This window comes from Macrobrachium rosenbergii, chromosome 8 (genome assembly GCF_040412425.1).
Source record: "Macrobrachium rosenbergii isolate ZJJX-2024 chromosome 8, ASM4041242v1, whole genome shotgun sequence".
Classification (NCBI taxonomy): Eukaryota; Metazoa; Arthropoda; class Malacostraca; order Decapoda; family Palaemonidae; genus Macrobrachium; species Macrobrachium rosenbergii.
In genome coordinates this window covers 16843205-16867724 of record NC_089748.1, presented here as the reverse complement: position 1 = coordinate 16867724, position 24520 = coordinate 16843205, and the positions used below count along the sequence as shown (strand labels likewise).

Sequence of the window (24520 nt, the reverse complement as noted above, 5' to 3'; positions counted from 1 at the left end):
ATGGCTCTATTAATTCAATGGTATTTAGTAGAGTGGTAGTTAGTGGAATGTGGTGGGTCGCAGTTTAGGTAAACGGCTACCAACCTGATATCAAAATACTTGGTATGAACTGAAAAGATAACATATATATATATATATATAATATATATATATATATATATATATATATATATATATATATATATATATAAATATATATATATATATATATAAAATATATATATATATATATATATATATATATATATATATATAAAATATATATATATATAATATAAATATGTATATATATATATATATATATATATATATATATATATATATATATATATATATATATACTGTATATATATACACACATTTCTGTGTTATTTGATAACAATGATAAAGCTAGGGAAAGTGTTTTAGTTTAATGGGCTTGTGAAGGTTAACCAGTATGCTGGAAGTAACGACAAAAACTCGAAAGAATCTTTGAAACCGAATATGTAATAAAAATGTTCTGCAAGTAATAATAACTAAATTTATAGAATAAACCAAGTACAGCGAAAGATTATAGAAGAAATGAAATGAAACATGAGAGTAAAAAATAAATATATTGAAACACGAAGGAAACGGAATGGATAGTACTAAAGAAAAACCAAAACTTGATAAACCAAGTCAGCAAACAGAGATTACAAGTAAAAGACGGCCTTTTTATTGCTCTTCATTAACACAGAATTAGCTATGATAGCGAAGGTGGGTCTATTCCAGCTCAAGTAAAATCTGAATTCGACAGTTGTAAGTGCAAATGAGCGGGAACAGACATACCTTTCTCCGTGGCCAGGTAACTATCGTTACCTCATTCGGATCAGGTCCCGGACCCGAGATCGAATACTCGGTCGGGCATCTGAAGAAAACTTCATTTCTTTCTTTCTAGAAGTTAAGAGGTCACTGTGGTTAATAAATACTATATATTTATATATACACAAATTATGTGTATATATATATATATATATATATATATATATATATATATATATATATATATATATATATATTATATATAGACTTTTATAAGACTTTGTGAAGCTTCATGAAGAAATACAGAGAAGTACTTTATAAACACAAGTGGTATAGGATATATATATATATATATATATATATATATATATATATATATATATATATATATATATATATATATATATATATATATATATATACACACACACACATTACATATGTTTATATGTGTATACACATACACATACTATATATATTATATATATATATAGTAATAATAAGTTGTGTTTATAAAGTACTTCTCTGTATTTCTGCATAAAGCTTTACCATTTTACAAAATCTCCCACATCCCATGAGGAAGGAGTTGAAGGAAGCGAGAGCAACTCATATGCTTTCAGCCCACATGACCTCTTCACTTGACTAAAGAATAAAGCAAAATTCTCGAGAGAACACAAGATTGGATGGGGTTCCGGCCTCGGGCTACTTCATGGTCTTTCCAGGAAGAAAAGTAAAAGTCGATTTTTCTCTCAGACTCTTCTTTTGCATAAAGTTGGATGTTGAGATCAAAGCTAAGTTCAGCTGGCATAAACAACTCTTTTTTTTTTTGCTTATGAGGGCATTACTTTTGTACATGTGTGTGAACGTTGTAGTATCATCACGAATGGTTTTATATATATATATATATATATATATATATATATATATATATATATATATATATATATATATATATATATATATATATATATACATATACATACATATATACATACATGTATATACATATACATACATACATACATACATGTATGTACACACGCATATAGATACTGTGTATATATATATTATATATATATATATATATATATATATATATATATATATATATATATATATATATATATATATATATATATATATATATATAAAATGCGTGTACAGTGTTCATGTGTGAATTTAGTACTGCTTGGTATCACGTTTGTCTAAATAAATGAAGAACTCTAAGCTACAGCAACCACTGCAAACTCGTCCTCGCAAATTTGTGTGAGGTAAACAGTCCTATATAGAACGGAACAGTTTTTACATCGTTATACCGTTCTCCAATGCTGGTAGGATTTCCACTATCAAATTTTATTGTCGAAACGCTGCTGATGAATTGAATGGTGGTTGGTCCGATGTGCGTTCTTGATTGTGTCTGTGTGTGTGTGTGTGCTGAGAGAGAGAGAGAGAGAGAGAGAGAGAGAGAGAGAGAGAGAGAGAGAGAGAGAGAGAGGATGGGTGAGAATCCCATTAAGTGCAAGTGAGTGGAATATCCAAGTCTTATTTAAGATGAAGCAAAAATCTGTAGTTCAAATGATCACATTTTGATAGCCAGCTTTGTGCTTGTCGTTAAATATGAAATATATTTAATTTTGTATTGGAGGTGGTCAACTAACGGCCGAGGTAGTGTCCCATGAGGAGAATCATGAGAGGATGAAATAAGAAACGGAAGAAAAAATGAAGATTTACCGATTTGAAATTAAATTAAAGGCTTTTTGGGAGGAAACAGGAACGCACGAAATATATGTTCAGAAATCTAGAACCGGGGATACATGGACCGAGAGCAGTGGGGAAATTTGGCGTTATAAGAAGGACTGCGCAGAGGATTTCGCCAACAGGAAATCTTGAAAGTATTCAATGACTGGGGGCTGGGCTGTTGTGGATTGGGAATGTGGAGGTCGAAGTATGGTCGGAAAAAAGTTGAGGTACTCTAATTACAAAAATGAAAGTCCGATTATTCTTTAACCTTTAAACTCGGTTATTTTCTAAATTGGGGTAAATTAGATTATTTTTTAGTTTTCGTGCTTCATTTGGCAGATTGGTCGACTTGCTTTGCTTCTCGGAGAGAGAGAGAGAGAGAAAAAGAGATCTGTTTAATCCTCTCGTACCGTGAATTGTTTATTTGCATTACACGCAATTAGTAGATGGAACCCAGGCTATAATTATTTTACAGAGACTCCTAGGTAATGAAAAGCAAAGCGCCTCTCCGCTCTGCAGTTGCGATTTCCCTAGCCTTAATATATCATGCCATTTCTGCTGTCAGTCTTGCTTCCTCTTTGATTCAGTTATTTTCAGAGAAGTCAAGGTCCACGAGAAAAAGTATTTGCCACATTCATATATGTGATTTTTGGAAGCGCGTTCGCAATTTTCTGTGATTTCATGACCACCGATATATAGGTGTCGGTCAGTGCCGATGAGAAATAAAAGGAGATGGAATTGCGTATACAGCACGTCATTTGGCAGCGTGATTGCGAGTTAACAGTGCAGTGGTACAGAATGTGATCTTTATCTGCTTCAGTTCAAGGTAGTGGTTAAAATCCCTATAACATTATTATGAAACATCATTCCCTGGAACGTATCATTGCACACATCGGATATCAATAATTATAGTGCACTCATTTTAACATAGGGAGTTGATTAAAGCAGTTTCACTTCACCATGTTTTTTAAATTTCATCGCTTGATGGGGAAAAATGGGGAAAAAATTTCTGCGCACATTTTTCTCTGAAGACAGTTAAAATCTGCATTTACCAAATTCTTTCCTTGGATTTTTTTTCTTTTGTCGAACTGTTATTCAGCATGTTTAGGTTTTGATTTACAGTATATATACATAAATTGTAATTCTTTAGGAAATAGCTGCAGAGAAAAGAAGATTTTCTTGTTTTAGTTTTAGACTGCTCCTCCTTGCACGAGGCCTAGTTTACACTAGTATTCCTAATGTATAGTTACACAGATATAGGCGGAAGAGAATGAACACTAAACGAGAAGTTTGCTTTCTTTGGCCTCTACTGCAGCACATTCGGAGGGGATAAGGGCAGATCTACCGTTAGGCTTAGCTTCGACCTCCTTTTGGTAGAACTGCTTGTCCAGGGTCGCTGTTTGACATACGTAATTTGTATTTGAGAGGGAAGAAGCGACATTAGAGAAAGGAATCGCCAAGCACGCTTTCAAAGAGCTATGTGGTCGCACGCAGCGTCTAGAGAATTCTTCAGGAGGGGCCAAAAGGTCAGGGCTATTCCCAGGGATTTAACAGGGATTTAAGCTCTGTCCTATATTAAACAAGTAAAAAGTACGCCGAAATTTCTTCGGTGCAATCGAGTTTTCTGTACAGCCGCTACAGTGCATAATCAAGGCCACAAAAATCAAGATGTAAAAAGAGATCTTGACAGAAATTAGATCTGTCTTTCGGTGGTCTCCGTATAATGCTGTATGAGCCGCAGCCCATGAATCTTTAACCACGACCCGGTGGTGGCCTATCCTATACCGTTGCCAGAAGCACGATTATGGCTAACTAACCCTAAATAAAATAAAACCTACTGAAGCTAGAGGGCTGCAATTTGCAGCCCTTTAGCCTCAGTAGTTTTTAAGATCTGAGGGCGGACAGAAAATAGTGCCAACAGAATAAAGTGCGGACGGACAGAGAAAGCCGGCACAATAGTTTTCTTTTACAGAAAACTAAGAGTGACCTGTGGAATGATAAAAACGAGGGATAATTCTTACTAAAAGGGGCCAAAGCGCGAAACGAAGAAGATGGGTTGAAATGAAAGGTAGGAAAGACGCGAGGAAGAATTATTATTCTTACATTGCAAGAGCGAGTTCTAGCGCAAGGAACAGTCCAAAGTGGCTTTTGACAGGTTTTTTTTTTTTTTTCGCACACCTCCAGTCTTATGCACGCACTTGTAGGTAGAGAAATTGACAAATTACCTTATATTATTTGACGGAGGAATTCTTTCCCCTTGTATTGATGGCATGTATTAACCAGTGACCAAATAGAAAGATATTTTGTAGTGATGGCATAAGTTTAAGCTCTGGTATCAGCGCCAGTTTTTGTTAAGAAATGACTTTAGCTAAATGCTACGATATTACATAGTGACGTTTATTCGTTTTTTCGTATCGATAGTAATTCTTACCTCATACGAATGACGTATCTGGAAAAATTAGGACTAAAAATTAAAACTGTTGGTCCCCTAAAAATAAAAATGTACATCAATCGACAGAATCCGGCAGTTTGCCTCCTCACTCCAGCATTGGGTCATTGGTTCCCTCTGGTACAACAGACCGAAATTACACCTCTTTTGATACAATTTCAACAGAGTCTTCCCTTTAATGTATTTATTTATTCATAGAATTACTATCGTTAAAGGATAAAAAATAAAACTTTAGTCATGATATTTCTCTGTGATGCTGTAATGATCTAATTAGCAAATACAGTTTTAATTAGGATTATTTGGCACTTTAGTCATAATTTAGAATATTCAGAACATATCTTGATATAATGAATTGACTTCATGAGGGTGGGAATTCTGTCAGTCTGCTTTGTCCCCTCATCTTTTCCATGCGTAAAATATTTTGCCAAAATGCAGGACTTAGGAACGACGAAAACGTGTAGGAAATGCGAATTATATATAGACACTGATTATGAGACAGTTGAAAATGAACAACAGAACGAACGAGTGATTTTTATTCAGAAAAAAATGGAAAGAAATGAAACCCATATTGAACAGATTAACAGATAAAAGGGAAAATTGACACTATTAAATTTAATCAGTTGATGTATTTTAATATCCTCAATTAAATACAATTAGAAGACTGCATTTGCAGATAAACCAGAGGAAAAATGTTTCAACGTAAAGCGTTTTTGATGAGTACGCTGATTAGGAGGCAAACATTCAAATTAGACCAAATCACCTTTTAATTAGGTCCCTCACTGTGGGACAAATGAGGCCATGCCCTGTCTACAACGAAATGTATGACTGAATATATATACATACATACACACACACACACACACACACACACACACACACACATATATATATATATATATATATATGTATGTATGTATGTATATATATATTATTTAGACACATATAAGGAAAAATGGCAAATTTAAGCAGGCCAACAATTAAAAGGAAAAAAAATATTTAAATGTGTATGTAGTAAACAGTGTGCCTTGTAGGTACGTTATATACTTGAATACACCTTTACATAAACCTATAATCACTCCCACACATGTAGCTTGTGGGAGTGTGTGTGTGGGTAAGAGAGAGAGAGAGAGAGAGAGAGAGAGAGAGAGAGAGAGAGAGAGAGAGAGAGAGAGAGAGAGAGTTTATTACCCTGCCTGTCAAATGGTGTATACGGTTTGCATTCTGTATTGTAAGGTATGATGTAGCCTTTGCTGTTTTAATTAGGAATTTAGAGCTAATATATATAATAATGCTGTGATGTAAAACTTTTCTAATCAGTTGCTAAGAGTTTAGAATGGCGTTCTGAAAATTCACTATCAAGTATAAATGTCTCAACTGGCAGTTCAGTCCAGTGCGAGCCCTGCTGTCTGTGGGCAATTTCCCGCGAATCTCGATTCTGACATAATAATAAAAAAAAAAAAAAATTAAATAGTTTTTAATTATTCCTGGGCATTGTTAGGATTTCAGCCATTATGGGCCACTAAATATTCTTCTGCTAAGGAAGATTGGCTGGTTTGAAATGGAAATTGAAAATTCAGTTTTAACCATTTTCATTCAATTCATTTGGAGAACTTAAAACACTTTAGTATTCATCAGGAAGGATCTATTTCAACAGTATTCTGATCTGATCGAGACTATAAGAGCATGCGCAGTACCCATGATGATGATACAGCGCTACTGCCTGTCATGAATTGAATTTTTATATTAGTATTTTGTTCCAAGAAATGGTTTATTTGAAGCAAGATAACATATTCAGCGTAATATTCGAGACCGGCGATACGTCGAATGTTTGAAACTCTAGTGACATTTTCAGCATGTCATTGTTATTCGCATTAGTTTTCGAGTTATTTTTGTTATTACCTCTCTCTTCTGTTATTGCTCATTATATTTTCTTACACTGGGATAGGTGCAATTATTATTATTATTAGACATCCACGCCGTACCAGTTGTAACGTCAGCATTGTATTAATTTAAATTATCTCCCTATTATTATTATTATTATTATTATTATTATTATTATTATTATTATTATTATTATTATTATTATTATTATTATTTTGCAATAGGAAAGTGCTACAAGAAAAAATTCCTTCGTAATGTTATAATTCCTCGAGGGGTTTCTCATAATTTTACTTGGTACTTTCAGCCATTCAGTCCTTAAGACTGAAAAGAGGGAGTTGGACAGCAAAATGGAGAAAAGAAAGCAGGAATGGAGGTAAAAGCTAGAAAGTGGGTGCAGCTAGGTGCCGAAGGAACGCTTCAGACAACCTTTAGTAATGCCTGCAGTGCACCATGTGAGGTTCAGTGACGGCACTACCTCTCAGCGGAGCTAGGGAGGGCGGTTTGCCATTAGTTTTTAATTTTGAACTTGACCTGGGTGTGTGTCGTCAGCCATGTCTTCATCTGAAGGTGGAAATATATTACATTTGTATAATGGTTCTTAGCTTTTTATTTGTCTGTGCATTTCATTTGAGTTTTCTCTTGACACCGGAAAAATTTCTGCTTTTATGAATTCATTTTCAATGGGCGTCTCGTCTCTTTCGTCATATATTTTTTTTCACTTTTAATTCCCATAGGCCCGAGATTTTTGTTTCATCCTTTATTGTCATTTTGTTTGATAGTTTGTTTTTCCAGTGTAGGCACCTTGTTAGAGATGTTTTGATGAAACAATAAAAAAAAGACATCTGGAATCTGAAGCAAATGCTTCTGAAATTTGACGTTTAAAATTTTGAAGCGTTAAAAAATCATCAGAAATGTGAGTTTTATTGTGATTGCTGTCCAGAACTTTTTTTTTTTTTTTTTTAGCACGAAACGTGAAAATATAATGTTTTGTGGCAATGTGAAATGAATTTTAAATATGAATGCATGAATTGTGGTATCTTACTTTGTAAGAGTATAGGTAAAACGCATTAGATGTTTTTGAACAGGGAAACCATTGCAGGCATGGCTACTGAAGTAGTGCTCCACTGTTTATTTGAACTGAGTGAAGTATACTAGAATGTGTTTTTTGTTTTTTCTTACTGTAGGTAAGTGTTAGATTTCACTGGTATAAAAGGATATGTATTGTTTCCACTGAACGAGGAAACTGGAAACAGGGAACCTAATGCGATTTATTCAAAATCTATACATCTTCCTAGAAAATGAATTAGAAATATTTTTGTGAAATAGATTAATGACACACATTCACTGGTCTGTATTTTCAATGGTAGATAATAAAAAACAGTGGATTCGATTAAAAGAAAGTTACTTTACGAAACATGAAATATTGCTAAATAGGTGACCGAGGTATACTTACTCGCCGTCAGCTTTAAACTGAGCACAACTTATAAACCACATCTTGTCCTTAAATACTTTCCCTTTCATGTCTGTGGCCAGATCGCCTGGAAAAAGCTATATGAAATACTAAAGCGTGATCACAGAAATAAGGAGAAAGAAGTTTCGAAGTAGCGGAATAGGAAGTTTCTAATGATTTAATATTTAGGATTAACTCTGAAATTTGCATCATTTCTCATCCGAGAGTTATTTAATTAAGGCATTAGTTGCTTTACAGCTCCAAGAGCGCGCTTCAGTATATCTTTCAGTTCCACAGTCCATAGATGTGTAAGGGACCATATCGAACCCATTCAAGCGAAGGATTTAGCTGGTGTGTTCGTTCATTGATGCTGAATTTAATTGGTTGGTCACTGTGTAAGTTTGGATCTCTCGATGACGGGAGGATTTGTAGGTCGGCAATTGAATCATGATGGAAGGTCTAAAATTGGTAAGTGACTGACGTCCTTCTCTTGGTCCAGGATCGCGTTACCATCCACTAGACGTGGGCCCAAAGGTCAGTGTTATGATTGTGAATAAAAGGTCATTTATTAGGAGTGTTTTGAAGATGGCATATATAAGGAAGCGACTAAGTCGGGGGTGAGAAGTTCCGTAATATGAATGAATGAGGTGAATTAGGGTGTTGTCTTCTTGAAGGAGTTGCTGATTGTATGTTTACTCCTTTAATAAGAAAGTTTGTGAGCGTGTCTGTTGTTGGTTTGACGAGTGGGATATATTTTTGGAAATTTCGTATCATGTTTGTGGCGAGTAGACAAAATTTCTTTAAAATAATCTTCTTTCTTATATATATCGAGGTTGTTGTCGGTGTACCTTCGTAGAGGATTCTTATAGTTACATTTTATCGTAGTTCAGTCACTGATGCTTTATCCGAATTTGAAGAGGACTTTAGTGATATCGATAGCCAAAGGAGACAGGAGTGAAAGCTTCCGAAAGCACGATGGACTGATGCGCCAAGTGTTAAAATAACCTGAGGGCGCCTGTTTTCCCAGTATGTACACTCGGCAAGAAAAGTGAAGATACAGTTTTCATTAGATTTCGTTCATCGAATTTCAATTTTTTTCTTACAGAAAACACATAATCTCGGTAAATTTACTCTAGAATATGAAAATGCAATGCAAATTATATCATATATGTTAAATCTGCAAAACAAAAACGCTCAGATACTTAAAAACACCATGCATATCCGAAGTAATCAGAATTTCTCAGATGACTTCGTTCATAGAGATCTAAAAGATAGTGTATGGATATCTCGGTGTAGAACTGTTTATCAGAACAGCAATATTTACTCGTTTTCCGTTATGAACAGGCTTATTATTGCATCATCATACAAGGTAATGATAATTTCTTTAATTTTTACATTCATATTTGTATTTCACGGTGTTTAAAGGTCAGCTGGAATTAATGGCAGTAAATGTTGTGACAGCTAGGTAGGTTGACCAAATCTATTTAAATCCGCAAGAGCGTTCTCTATGATGTGCGGAGTATCGCCAGGTCTCCGGGAAAACGCAAGTAACGATGTTTCTTGACGTTGCCATAGTTTCTCTCTCTCTCTCTCTCTCTCTCTCTCTCTCTCATTGCTAAAACATACTATACAAATATAGTATCGCTCAATCACTAAAAGGAAAAAAATAATGAAATGAGTAGCTCTACATGTAGGCCTAGGCTTACTCAACAGCAACTCTCTCTCTCTCTCTCTCAACTCTCTCTCTCTCTCTCTCTCTCTCTCTCTCTCTCTCTCTCTCTCCATTGCTAAAACATACTATACAAATATAGTATCGCTCAACCTCTAAAAGAAAAATATAATGAAATGAGTAGCTCTACATATTGGCCTAGGCTTACACAACAGCTCTCTCTCTCTCTCTCTCTCTCTCTCTCTCTCTCTCTCTCTCTCTCTCTCTCTCCCTCACATCATAACACTGTATTCGTTCCTTTATTGTTCCCCAAGTTTTTCGTTGGACATTGCTCAAATTTAACTCGATTTCATTATGGAAGCTCACGTTTCCGATTATGCAAGCATTCCGTTCATTGTGTTGTCATAAATTCATTTGTGTAAGGTTAACTTGGTAGGTTACGTCGAAAAATGTTTATTTTGCTCAGAACTGTCACTGCAAATTACAACTTGAACGAATACTGTAAAGCTTACTACTGCATTCAAGTATCAATGAATTCAGAACCGTAGAATGTGATTGAAAGTAATAGGATTAGGAGGTCAGGCAAAAAACAAACACAATAAGATTGAAGCTCCTCCCCCTTTCAAAAGTTGCCAGATGTCTCATTATTGAGCAATGTATGTCCGAAGATTTAAAAAAACTGTATCCTCACTTTCCTTGCCGAGTGTACACAAGACGTTGTTATCTCACTAAAGGTAGGCAACAGAGGATTGAAGTCAGTCATCAGTGATGGAGCCCCTCGCACCAGTGAATTCCCTCTACTGAAAACCCGAAGTAGGGATTCCTCGGAAGGTTCAACAAATCCCACCAAATAAATTCTCCAAGGAGCCCAGAGAAGACTTGAAGGTACAATGCCAATGAAACCTTATTCGTGACGTCCGTTATCATCTAAATTGGCCCTAAAATAGCAACTTGGATCTGGTGTTCTGGAAAGCTCTAAGGATCGCCAGAAGTAATAATTTAGTAATAAAAATACTTACAGCATTTAAGAATTGGTACAGTAAAAAAAAAAAAAAAAACTGGATACGACGAATATTATTTTATAGAAAGGAACTTTGATTTCCGGCAGTGTATCCTTTGGGCATGCGGAATACAGCAGAAATAAAACCCCAAACTATCAGCATGTATGGCTATCGCTGTTTGAATGAGGTGAAGAAAAGCCCTCAAGTGCAACCATTAAATGTTTTAGGAGTTAACTGTCTTTGAGTTGTGTGTCAAATTTTAGACTGAATAAAGTGAGTTAATCTAAGTTGATTATAAACAGCACAAAGAATAAGAATGAAAGATGTCCACTAATACATAAAGGGAAACGCATATGACTGATTAGAATATTAAAAGTTTTTGTCTTCCTATTAGTTTACTTCCTGTATTGTATTTGCAATAACATTTAAAATGTTTAAAAAAAATGCACTCTTCCTTTCCAGTCTACCTGTTGTATAAAAGCTTTTTCAGGAATTATAAGGATTTTCAATAAAACTAAATCTGGGCTTTAATTATAAATGTTTTTATTTCTGTAAAAAAGACCAATAGCGTGTAAATATGGAAAAAACATACAAATTATTATAAGCAGAGAGAATAATTTGCCATGAAACGTATTATTAAATATCAGCGTTTTTAGCTCACAGAAAGTAGTTTTGATGATTAAATTTCTTTTTAGAAATTATCTTTTTACCAATCGCCCTGTCTCGTAGCTGAAAAAATGTCGACCTCTTTCTCTCTTTCTCTCGCTCTAAAGGTCTCAAAGACTCGTATTTCAATTGTGCCGATGAAGTTTTGTGAGAGGAAAAGGAGAGAACCAATACGACAAAAGCTGTCGTGTTTGTCAGGTTGAGGACTCCATCTTCGCGAGGGATGAATGGGTCATAAGGTTCGGGCGTGGGGAATAGATGGCACCATTCACACAAGGGGGAGAAAGACCACTACGGACAGAAAAAATAGAACAGCTCTCCCTTCGAAGGGGATGATAAGTACAGGAATGGACAAGGGAAAACTTCCTTTTTGAAAGAATTGGCTCCTTTATTTTATTTCATCTCTGCTGATCACTTGGAGATTCTTTGCTTTTACTTTCCTTAAGTTGTAAGGGTGAAGGAAGTATTTTCGTTTGCTTCTGTTTATACCTTTAAAAATTTGTTTTTAGTATTTATTGGGAGTGTATGTATTGGAATTTTTATAACAGTCCTTCTTTTATTCAGAGAGTTAGTTCTGGTCCTCAAGTCAGTTTTCAAGTTAGTTACAGTTCTCAAGTTGAAATTTAAGGAACTGGTGATTTTAGAGCATTTCTTTTTTTTTCTTTGAAATTTGTCTGATTACAAAAATAATGTACGTCTGTAAATTGAGTAGAAAAGTAAAAAAAATAAATAAAAAAATGGATAGGAAAAGATACATGAATACACTCTAGTAATTTTACAGTTAGATATGTCGCTTCTCAGAAATTTGCGTAGTCATTAATTCTGTTATATTCCTATTTAAGGTTTGTGTGTGCAACTTATGTCTTAAACCCTTGAATCTCAAACTTCACACATAGTTGATCGCAAAAAGCGCTTTACACACACACACACACACACACACACACACACACACATACACACACAAATTAAAGTCCACACTTTACTTCCACTATCAATCTTTGTGTCGTCTGTGTTACTTTCTCAGAATCCATTCTGCCCATGTGTACTGAGTAATGCTGTGCTTCTATATTCTTAGTCGCCTTTATCATCTTCATTCATTCTCAACCATTCCTTTGTAACATTTTCCGCACTAACATACCCTTTTCAGCCACTCTCTCACTTTCATCACTGTACTCACGGGGTCTCTTCAGCCACTCTCTCACTTTCATCACTGTACTTACGGGGTCTCTCTATTCTTGAGCTACTTAATCTAATTTTTTTTTCATCCTTAGCAGTTGCTTACTCAATCATTCTCAGACTTCAGGCAACCCTTCTACTCACATCACTCAGCTGTACATCGCTGCTGTCTTTCACATTCAACAAATCTTCAGAATACTCATTTCTTCCACCCAGACCAGCATCTTTCCATTTGCATATTTTGTTCTCAAGTCTGTATGGTCATTAAACACTCTCTGAGCATTTACATCCCTGTAGAACCACTTCTTTGTGTCTCTCAAATATTTTTTTTACATTTCACATTTAGTTTTATTAGTTACCTTCTTATGCTCTCTAGCTTCCTTATTGCCTATCTCCTGTATGGCTGTGTTTATCCATAAATATATGCATAAATACATGCACACGCTTATCAGCAACCTGTTTATCTCGTGTCTAGTTAACAAGATGAAATAAAATCCAGCACTTGTATTCATTCGGATGATCAGCAAGTGACATGCAATGCCATTCATGAACATATAGAAACCAAAAATCATTATATATACCTACACCTTTGTCTATTTTTTCCATGAAGTTGGCTGAAGCATAGCCTTTACAATTTACAAGTCAGACCGTAGTAATAACAGGAGATCAACAGAACGATTGTTTTTTGAGTTCCTGCATTTTGTGCAGTATTTATTTTTTTGTTTTATTTCTACGCGTATATGTAACAGGTTTTTTAAACTCTGACGGAACTTTGATATATTTTCCTGCACTTGTGTGCATATCGGAAAGTACATAGAGACATACAATGCCATTCATGAACATATAGGTTAACTTTGTCAGAGAACTTATATATATATATATATACCGAAATACAAGGAATATATATATATATATATATCATATAACTTATATATATATATATATATATATATATATATATATATATATATATATATAATATATATATATATATATATATATATATATATATATATATATATATATATATATATATATATATATATATATATATATATATATATATATATTCACGAAGTGTACCAAATACTTTGTTATTACACAACAAATTATAGAATTCAAAGTTTTACCTCACTTCAGCCAGATACCTGAACTCTCATTACATTAAAAATACGACTGAGTACTCTAAAGGTAACAGAGATCCCTTAAAAAGCTTATTAATCACGTGAAAAATCAAACTAAGTTTATCAAAACAAGTGTGAGGTATCAACAATTAAATAAGAAATATACTAGAGCAAAAGGGCATCACTCCATCAAACAACTTTTAACTGTTTCCCTGGTCTTAATTCACTTCAGCAAAACTAAAGGAACAAAACATGTTTATCACTTAGCCTTATGCACACAATTAATCCTATTCACGGGTGGTCTATAAATGAAACACTGTTTTTATAAAATTTTGAATACAAAAAATGTTTTTATGAAGTTTTAAATACAAAGAATTTATTTTTAAATTCAAAATTTATAATTAGAATTCACAATCTGAAGAAATTTACTATTATTTGAAAAAAAACTAAATTTAATTAATTCTTGAGTTAAATTACAAAGGTTAATTTATCAAGAAATTAAATCAATCAAGCAAAATTTAAACTGTCAAGAACTACTCAAGATTTGAAAAAAAAATCTTAGTAAATGAAAATTAAAGTATGCAGTATTAAATTATCAAGAAATACTTAAATTGATAAGCAAATAAATGTTAAATCACCCATATAAAATGTGAAAAATTAAGTGACTGCAAACACAAGAACACACAAAAATACGGAAAAGATTTACCAAAACAATTCCACTAAGGCAAAAACTTGTTAATATACCTTATTATGTTATGGTAATAATATGTAAAATTCACTTTACCTTACACAAGCTTGTGAAAACTTTCACAAAATCACCTGAATTGTGGCTGCTTGAGACTTGCAAAACACACTTATTTGTTAGGATCTGTTACCAAATGTATACACTTTTCCTACATTCAGATCTCAAAAACTAAGTTTAATATCAATGACCACACAAATATTTTTTGTTAATAACTTCTTTCCTATGAAGAGAGAGAGAGAGAGAGAACCACATGAATGGTCTCTGAAATCAGAATGAGCAAATCTTAGGATTCCAGTTAGAAATGAAACATTCAGATGACGTCATCATTAAGGCATTTTGGGAACGAGATAAAAGAGAAAATTATAGAAGAGGAAGAGGACGTCACTTCCTGAGCAAAAAGTTTTGGGGCCAAAACTAACGCATTAGACCAATATGTGATCAGAGCAATGCATTCTTAAACAAGACGCAATTGCCATGAGCTTCAGTGCAACAGCTCATTCACATTTCTCAAAAGGTACACGTTTTTAGCAGAAAATCATATAGGACAAAGCCTATAACAAAACCTCAACACAATCAAAACAGACACAGCTGGCTAATCATAAATGGCATGTTTTTAGAACAAGACGAAGAACCAAAGTTGGTTTTCAGAACAGTACATGAAACATCGTAAAATCTTTAGTCTTTTTCTTGTAAGAGACAAAATCTTACACGACTCGCTTGATATCCAGAGCTGTCAACACTTTATCTTTTGTGATGACAACTGATCCAAAACACATCTGGTCTAACTCGAAACTCTCTTTCTCCACTACATATTATTAAAAGCGTATTATTAACTCTAAATCACGCTGTTAAGTCATCTAAATCACTAACTCTTTTGAGATCTGACATTACACTACATATGGTATTTCAACAATTATTATTATTTCACATAATACATGATAACTAGAAGAGTAAATATATAAAAAGCAAGGAAAGATATACATTTTACAAAGGCATTATCATGAAAATATATATGTACATATATCTATGCATATACTGTATATCTGTATATATGAAATATATATGTATATATATATATATATATATATATATATATATATATATATATATATATATATATATATATATCTATATGTATTTATATCTCTCTATATATACAGTATGTATGTATATATCTACAGTATATATAGATATATATTTATGTATCTATATATCTATATGTATACTGTATATATATATATATATATATATATATATATATATATATATATATATATATATATATATATATATATATATATATATATATACAATATGAAAACACTTGAGAGAAGACTTCTCAGTTATGTATGGAGGTACCCACAGTAATATGCTTGAATATCAAGACGAAATGTATTTGTTAAAATATATACAAAGCTTACAGGTTTCGTTGATCCTTCGATGGACATGAGTGATCAAGTCTACCAAAGGTTGGACGAAAGCTGTAGACTTTTTATATATTTTTACAAAAACATCTCATCTTGATATTCAAGTATATTACTGTGATCCTTCCATACACACACACACACACATGTATATATATATATATATATATATATATATATATATATATATATATATATATATATATATATATATATATATATATATATATATATATATATTATATATATAATATATATATATATATATATATATATATATATGCAAATATATATATATATATATATATATATATATATATATATATATATATATATATATATATATATATATATATATATATATATATATATATTATATATATATATATATATATATATATATATATATATATATATTATATATATATATATATTTAATATGTTATAAATATTGCTGCTCAACCTCCTTCCTTGCCTCTTAGTGGAATAGTGAATTATTTTTTTTATTAAAGCTAGGAAGACAACGAGATTTCTTGCATGAGAAAGGGGAATGTGGGAAGATGCAGGAGTTGTTTTCCAACTAAGATTGCCAACCGACCGAAGAGTGGGAATTTCAACTCATAAATGTCATAAAGGCGGATAGGTTTTCCTAGGCCGGACCTTAGGCTGCGTTTACACCAAGCGAGTCGAGCCGAGTCAAGTCACTCAAGACGAGTCAAGACAATTCAGGACTCTTATTGAATCGCCACATTAATTCAAATGGGAGAGTTTACACCAAGTGAGTCGAATCATGCCGAGTCAAGGCGATTCAGTGTCAGTGACTCAGGCGGAACCATTTTTTCATCAGTCACGACGAGTCCGCTGAGAGGTGAGCACTATGAATCCTGAGGTCCTGATAAGTTTAGTGCAAGAGTGAAGAGCTATATATGATGCATGTAATCCATGCACCAGAATAGGGATGCCATAGCTGCTTTGTGGAGGGTTATTGCTGCAGAAATTAATGCACAAGTGAGTTAAATTTTTAATCACTACATAATTCAAAAGAAGAAATGGCTGCATTTGGCAACTCACGCAGGTTTGAAATGTGAGAGATGCTAGTAGCTGCCACTCCGCCAGGCGTCAAGCAGTCTGGGACTCCTCCAATTTGAGAGGAAGTACAGTATATCCTGTCAAACTCCTGTACACCTTTGATATCGTTCACTGATATTAAGCCAAATGGTATAAATACCGTTTCAAAAGTAAAAGATATGACAATACTAATCTTTAGTAACAATATAATGATAAAGCAATAGCATCAACAAATAAAATAAGCTCACGTAACAAATAATCCTTCACTATACTCGAAAGATAATAAAGGTATTATGCCGTTGCAGAAGTAAAGGGTAATATGTCAAATACTAATAATGAAATGATAAAGCTGTAGCATCACCAAAACAAAATAAACTCAATTACCAATCATCCTTCCTTATGCAGTACTTTATATGCTTAATAAAGAGTAGATGTGATGTGCGACCACTTCTTGTGTGCTGACTATCTGTAGCCTATCAGAGGAGCATTCTGTCCTGCCACTCGACAGCTCCACCTGGTGACACAAAGTACTATCTCAGAGTGTCGCAAACTGACATGGTTTCTGCTGTAGGCCGTGTACTTCTTGTTGGTGACAATCTTCTTATGTTTTGACGGTGGTCATCAATTACATCGTCATTATCACCAAGAAAGTTGATATTGTCTTCATGATGAATGAAATTATGAAGCACACAGATACTTTTAACTATTGCTGCCGATACCCCAATGCTTGTCTCCATTGTTGTTTTAAGTGCACCAAAATTCTGAGCTAACATGTCAAAAGCACATTCTGCCGTCCTCGTAGCTCTGCTCATTCTATAGTTGAACACTTTCCTAGAGTAATCTAGCTAGGTCCTTTCGAGGGTAAGGCCTCATTATATTGGGCTTTAAAGGAAAAGCTTCATCTCCTATGAGGTAGAATAATGCTGTGATTTCAGTGTTTGGTATGTTACTAGGCTGTGGAACACCTAGATGTCCAGAGAGTAATGACCTGCCCATATTCGAGTCACAGAAAATTGAACTATCACTATTTTGCCAATATGCCCCTACATCAATCATTGTAAAACACTTGGCGTCAGCAACAGCCATAGTACAAAAGAGTGATACCCTTTATAATTATGGAAAAGTAAGCCTGCAGCAAGTGGGCATTTCAGCCGACAGTGCTTACCGTCAACATTTCCAATACAGTTAGGATACATTGCATTTCTCAGAAAACGTCCTTGCTATCTCTCTCCAGCAATGATCATCAGGTACTGCCATATACTGTGGTTGCAGTACTTCCCATATAGTATTGCTTGTTTCTTTGATGATCTTGTGCACTGTAGTCTTCCCAGTGCGAAACTGGAACCCAAGGGAAGCAAAGGATTCTCTGGTAGCAACATGTCTGGAAAAGATGTTATATAACAAGCATTAACTACTTGTATTTACTGGTGAGAGAGAGAGAGAGAGAGAGAGAGAGAGAGAGAGAGAGAGAGAGAGAGAGAGAGGTCATACAGGGACCAATGGGAGCCAGAGGAAATCGTATACAAATGGCATTCTTTTATTATTTTTTTTTTCCCAGAAACTGAATGCAAGGAAAAATGGCATTACCTAAGGAGCAGTTTTATGAGAGAAAGGAGGAGGACTAATATCAAGCCATCTGGATCAGCCCAAAGCACAACAAAGAAGTGGGTAATTTATGGTGCTATGGAAGTCGTCATCCCCTATGTAACGCCACGAGCAACATCATCCAATGTACTTTACACCTGACGATTCATCCTCTGCTGTCCCGGATGCACCTGATAATGCATGTTTTCAAGAAATAACAAACAATGTAGACATCTGTGAAGGGAGGAGCAGACCTGCTTTCAATCTACCTACCTCTACACCAAAGAAACCTCACGCTAACAAAAGACCTCGCTGCGACTTTACAAATGAATTTGATATGTAGATCCTGGGGGAGTTGCAGAAGCTTCGTGAACAGGCAGCATGTAAAGATGAAAATGATCCAGATCATCAGTTTCTGTTGAGTCTTCTTCCCCTAATGAAACAGTTGTCGCCAGCTGACAGTCATGACATCAAAATGGAAATACACGAAGCCTTTCGAAGGAAGCTCTTCAATCGCACTAACACCCACTACGGTTACTGGTCTGAGCAACACACAACTCCAACACCATCACCATCTTCTGCTAGTGCTAAAAATTCTGAGTACACTTACCTGTGAGAGCTAGCCCTAAAGCAGAACATGACTTTTTTTACTGTATATATATCAAGGAATAATTAGTGCATTTATTTGTTTTGCTGTATTTACAACAAAAATAAAGAATGTCTATGTTTTACCGTCTTCACATCCAGAAATATAAGGTTATTTATCTGGTACTGTATTCACAGCCGCCAGAAGTAAAGGATGTCTATTTTTTTACTGTATTCACAACCAGTAATAAAGGATGTCTATTTATCTTTTTGTTTGATTTAGCACTGGATGAAACACTAGATCTACCTACTTACAGACTGTATTTTCAATAATCCACTTCTAACCTTAGGAAAATGACCATTCTTTCCTCAACTGAATGTGCGCGTCGGTAATTGGTGTTTTGCTTTCATACGTAGGGTGCCGTTAACTCCACTAACATTTTAAATTGTTCAGTTGTCATTCTGAAGAAGTCATAAAATTTCTCTGGATTGTTTATCAAGTCTAGGAATAGATGTCCAAAGCTTCCACGCTCTGGCCTTTTAGCATTAATCTCATGAATCCATAGTCTTTGGCACCTACGCCTACTCCTTCACCGCCTCAGCCACAGCAACACCGATATTTCAGCAAGAGCGTTGCGTCCATCCTAGTCCCTGTTGAGCTTTTCTCTGACTTCCTGACTCAGTCTGTGGGAACGGCGCTGATTCAAAATGACTCAAGTCATATGACTCGTCTTGACTTGACTCGACTCAACTCTCTTGGTGTAAACGCAGCCTTAGACATACTGTTCCTAAAACTGACTTTTCTTTGACCTGTGTACTGACGAGTCTTTGCTGAGGGAGGAGCTTGAAGACAAGTGACCGAAGTCAACCCCACATCGCCAGACACTCAGCCTAGCTATGATAGCAAACAGAAGTTTCAGTGCTGTCTCCAAGCACTTTTTGTTACTCCCCTCTTTGTCTCCATCACGTGGAGCAATTGTTATTCCTCACACACCGAGGAATCTTAATGCAACTGATCATTGCATTATTTAAACCAGTAGTAAGCCGGATTGTGACAATTACTCCCTGTTTTTTCTCTTCAACTGAATCTCTCACTTTTGTTGTTCAAATGTTCATCTCTTAAGCAATCCCTAACTAAGAACCCCTAGTAAAGCATGTCCCATTTGTTGAAGTCATATACTAAGTGCATTCATTGTAGTCTAGTGAAATCACATAACTTACCCCTCCTTGATGGTAAAAGTACTACTCTTGATATAAGAGTCATCCCTTGTGATTAATCAATTACTGGTGAGAGCTTCTTTAGTGCAAGATTGTTACCTGAATACATTTTCCAGACGTGTGTATATAGGCTACCTTGAGCCTGGAAATTCCCTCTTGCTTGGAGAAGAATCTGCATCATCAGTGCCAAGAAGCCACAGTTCAACGTTCACTGAATTTAGCTGCCTTATAACAGCGATTGAAGAGGCTTATTAAATCTGTTGCGATCATTTCCCTTTAGCATTGAGGTATCTGTCCTGATCAGGACTAATATTCTGAGCTGCTGTCAGCTCCTGTAAATATTCCATTTTTTTTTATTTTACTTTCGATGAAACTGGTTTAGTTTACCTAATTGATCCACTTGGTTGTGTAATAAACTTATATTTTGTAATACTAGTTTTCAGCTGGCAACCCAATCCCTTTCATTATCTGTCCTTTAGAGCTTTATTTGGCCTTAACTGGCAGAGTTACGCCGGTCTTAGATAGAGCAAGGTACTATAACTCCAATTAAACAATTATTAAAGTACGTAACCGACCGACCCACTTAATGTATTTATGGTAAACACACACACACACACACACACATATATATATATATATATATATATATATATATATATATATATATATATATATATATATATATATATATATATATATATATATATATATATATATATATATATATATATATATATATATATATATATATATATATATATATATATATATATATATATATATATATATATATATATATATATATATATAGATAGTGTGTGTGCATGTGTGTGTATATGTGTGAAAGTGTGGGTGTGTATGTTGTCAAGACCGAAAGTCAGCCATGAAATAAGAATATCCTTTCCTTTACAGGTCTTTCCTCTCCTCCTGCAGAATAAAAGGTTTCTTGGATCCTGTGACGAAAAAATACAGAAGGAAAATCGGAGAGAGAGAGGGGATCTGAATGTGGATTCCCCTGCATAAAAACTGAAATATGGTTTTATGGTAACCAACATGTTTGTTATGTTTTTGCCTCCTTAGTAAGTCCTACAATAGACAGGAGAGCGGATATCTTGTAAGCGAATTCGGATCAAGTGACCAAATCCTTTTTGAGTGATTGTGCGAATGTGTCTCCCCCTGCTTTATAGGTCCTCGTCTAGAACCGATCGGAGACAGCGTACATTAGATGGCATTGCCTCCAGATTGAAAGATCCACGAAATGGATCAGGAGAGAGAGAGACTGAGCCAGCAGACGTTTGTGCGCATACAGACAGACTCGAATGAGAGAGCTAACGGATTTCGGTTCTTACCTTTCTGCGATGGTTGCTGCAAGAAATCCGATAAAAGTTCTGGCGGAGTGCTTCATGGATTTTATATCCTTTACCGCTCTGTCACCTGATATTTCATAATCTCTGTCAGGATTATCCAATAAAATTCATTTACCAGTCAAAGGGTTATTTCCTTTACATCCGATTATCTTCAGGTTTCCCTTAATGTCACCTGACTCCACGTTTAGCTTTCAATAGTTGAATCAAGGATAACACTCGGTGTAGAAAACCGGGATAAAATGAGCAGCTTCTTATACCTAACGAAGGTTATTTTCTAACTTGTCGGCCCCACCCTTCCGTACTCTGCGTCGTTAACGCGCATCATAAGCAATTTCGCGCTTCTTATTTCAAGACCTTTCCATTCTGGTACTTCTTCACCACTCTTGCATCTGTCTCCCTCTCTTCCCTTTCTCCCACTCTATCGCCTTCTTATCTGTGCGAGTAACCAGCATTCTCAAACCACTCTACACAATCTTTTCACAAATGGCAATTTCGTTGAATCTCGACACTGCTCGCCCTTTTCACCCAGTCTTACTCCACTTCCCCTTTCATATTACATTTCCATTCAACATTTACAATCCTAACTTCTGCTGTATCTTGTACTTTTCTTCAACTGCTAATCCGTCTTCAGAAACCCTTCTCTCTTCCTTTTTCCGCCTATTCCGTGACCTACGATGTATCTTCTACTTAATCCATTACAGTTGCCCCCTAAATGCTTTGAAAAAACCGACCACTAACATTTTTCCCTTGCACCAAACTCTACTGATTCCCTTACTTTTCACCGATTAAACTGGATTACGCAAAAAAAACATCAACCACTACGCACTGCATTTTCGATCCGTTTTCGTATTTCTTAACTTTGAACTTGCATGTTCTGTCCTTTCTGTACTTCTCGCATGACTGTCCACGAAAATAATAAACAAACTTGGTGAAATCACACTTCGTTGTGAGAGACCCGCTTCTACACCAAACAGTTAATCTGACCTCCACATACTGACATAAGCTTTACTTTCATCAGCTAAACTTGGAATTGCCCTAAACAAATTATCTTCTATACGTTTCATGCTTTACCGTTATCATTGTTAAATTAGGTACACTCTCTCTCTCTCTCTCTCTCTCTCTCTCTCTCTCTCTCTCTCTCTCTCTGTAGGTTTGCTTCCTTGGAAAAAACAGGAAAATATTCTCCCTCCCCATTTATTATGTACTACTGAAACCTGCACGAACCTCGTGCATAAAATTCCTATAACTATAGTATACACAAGCGGCTTCTCAGCAGCTCGCCAAATCCCCTGCATATACAGTATAGCGCTGTTCGGATAATCTTGCATGCACCACTGTTGTTTCTAAGCTCAAGGAATGCAGCATTCTCTTAAGATCATCCTTTCTCGGAACACAAGAATTTTTTACTATTTTCTTGATAATTATATTCAGACACTTTGTTTTGATTGCTCAGGGCCTCTTATTGAGGCTAGTGAAATATTTTGTTCATTTAAATATGAAGGCGATATTAAGTCTCTGCCCGCCATTCGTTACTAGGTGCGCTTGTCAGATATTTCCTCCGGAATTTGGTGAGTAGTGTGTAAAGGCTCGGCAGTTTCCCCAAAATATATATTGTCAGTCCTGTATTTAAAGTAGAATAGGTTTTGCCATTGTTGTCTATCTACCATCGTTTAATTGTTTGTCAGCTATTTGCCCAATGTGTGTGTGTATGTATGTATATATTTATTCTTTTCTGAGACTGCCATTCATTATTGTCTTTTTATTGTTTACTGCAGTTTACTGTTCTGGTCTCCGTGAGAGTCCTAGTAGGTTTAAAGAAAAGTTTTTGTATGTAGAGGGAAGTCTTGACCCAAGGGATTTTAAAGTTAAGGCTGGCGAAGCGAATTTTTGTAACATTTCTGGGTGGTGTTTCTGTGATATGAGTCTGTGTGTATAAGGCAGTTTTACTGTTATCACAGTGGTTAGTGTTTCTATTGTATTTTTGTTTTGTTATAATTAATTGTGAAAGTTATAGTAGCATTAGTTATTACTACACAATTTTTATTTTGGGTTATTCATTATATTATTTTTTTTCTCAGACATTTGACTCTAGCTACGAGATTATCAAATATTGCAAGCACTGTAGGACTATGACGGAAAATCTAAAGGAAAGAAATATCTTATACCATTGTACCTAATCTCCACATTAGAAAAAGGAATAAAGGTTAATAATAAAATACTCTCTGTTTCAACAAAACACTGGAAAAACTTTTTTATTACTACATCTAGGTTACACTGTTTCAGCAAAAATTGGAAAAAATTGTTTATTACTACACCTAAGTTACAGCCTGTTTCAACAAAAAACTGGAAAAAAAATTGTTTATTACTACACCTAAGTTGGGTTTAGTGTCACTTCGTTGTAGGAGATTAACGTCTGTCCAACAAATGGATTTTATATATACCGTAATCACGTAAAACTGCAATTCCGTCGAATCTTTATCTATATTCATATGCCCTTATTTAATTATCCTTAAATCACGGGCCAAGTAACACAATATGTTTAAGCAATTCAGAAATGTTTTCAAGTTTAATTTTTATATTTGTTTTAGTACGT

At 34.7% G+C, this 24520-nt stretch overlaps 1 protein-coding gene, 1 long non-coding RNA gene and 1 pseudogene across 2 annotated transcripts in view; 2 read left to right on the top strand and 1 right to left on the bottom strand.

Annotated features, from left to right (window-relative positions):
• Positions 1–22050, top strand: part of LOC136840621 (uncharacterized) — a 125319-nt gene extending 103269 nt beyond the window's left edge. The window contains exon 5 of the long non-coding RNA XR_010853667.1: positions 21473–22050. This is a non-coding gene — a long non-coding RNA (uncharacterized lncRNA). The remainder of the gene's footprint in view (positions 1–21472) is intronic.
• The window catches only part of LOC136840620 (cell adhesion molecule 3-like), a 196968-nt gene that overhangs the window by 67390 nt on the left and 105058 nt on the right, over positions 1–24520 (bottom strand). The gene's annotated exons all lie outside the window — the stretch shown is intronic.
• On the top strand, positions 16983–19465 carry LOC136841221 (uncharacterized; annotated as a pseudogene).